This window comes from Penaeus monodon, chromosome 28 (genome assembly GCF_015228065.2).
Source record: "Penaeus monodon isolate SGIC_2016 chromosome 28, NSTDA_Pmon_1, whole genome shotgun sequence".
Taxonomy (NCBI): domain Eukaryota; kingdom Metazoa; phylum Arthropoda; class Malacostraca; order Decapoda; family Penaeidae; genus Penaeus; species Penaeus monodon.
In genome coordinates this window covers 28,794,319-28,794,791 of record NC_051413.1, presented here as the reverse complement: position 1 = coordinate 28,794,791, position 473 = coordinate 28,794,319, and positions in this window count along the sequence as shown.

Below are 473 nucleotides of genomic sequence, written 5' to 3'. Positions count from 1 at the left end.
AATACTAGAACTAATTATACATTTATGAACATCCAAATGCGATACTTTCCTCAAAATTAAGAAAACAAAAATTCCGATTTTTGACAGAGACCTATCTCGGAAATTACCTATTGATTATCGTTATCTCATGCGTTCATTACACATAAACACTTATTTCTCAGTATCGAAATGAGTATCTGAAGGTTCATCCCATAACAAGAAACATACTTCAAACTACTTCATATCTTCTTTTTGTGTCTTCAGATTTCTTACTGTGGTTCAAGTAAAAGCCGTCGAGAACCACTAAATACAGATTAGAGATCGAGATATGTTGTCACCTTTGTATTGCATCTTTGCGTAATGAGCATACTGTATTTAATTCTACGGACTGTTTTCATTATGCTAAAAACTGTATTGCAGGAATCGGTACCGTTTCTATTAGAATTAACTCTGCAGACTAGAATTCACGCTCATGGCATATCACAAAAAAAAGA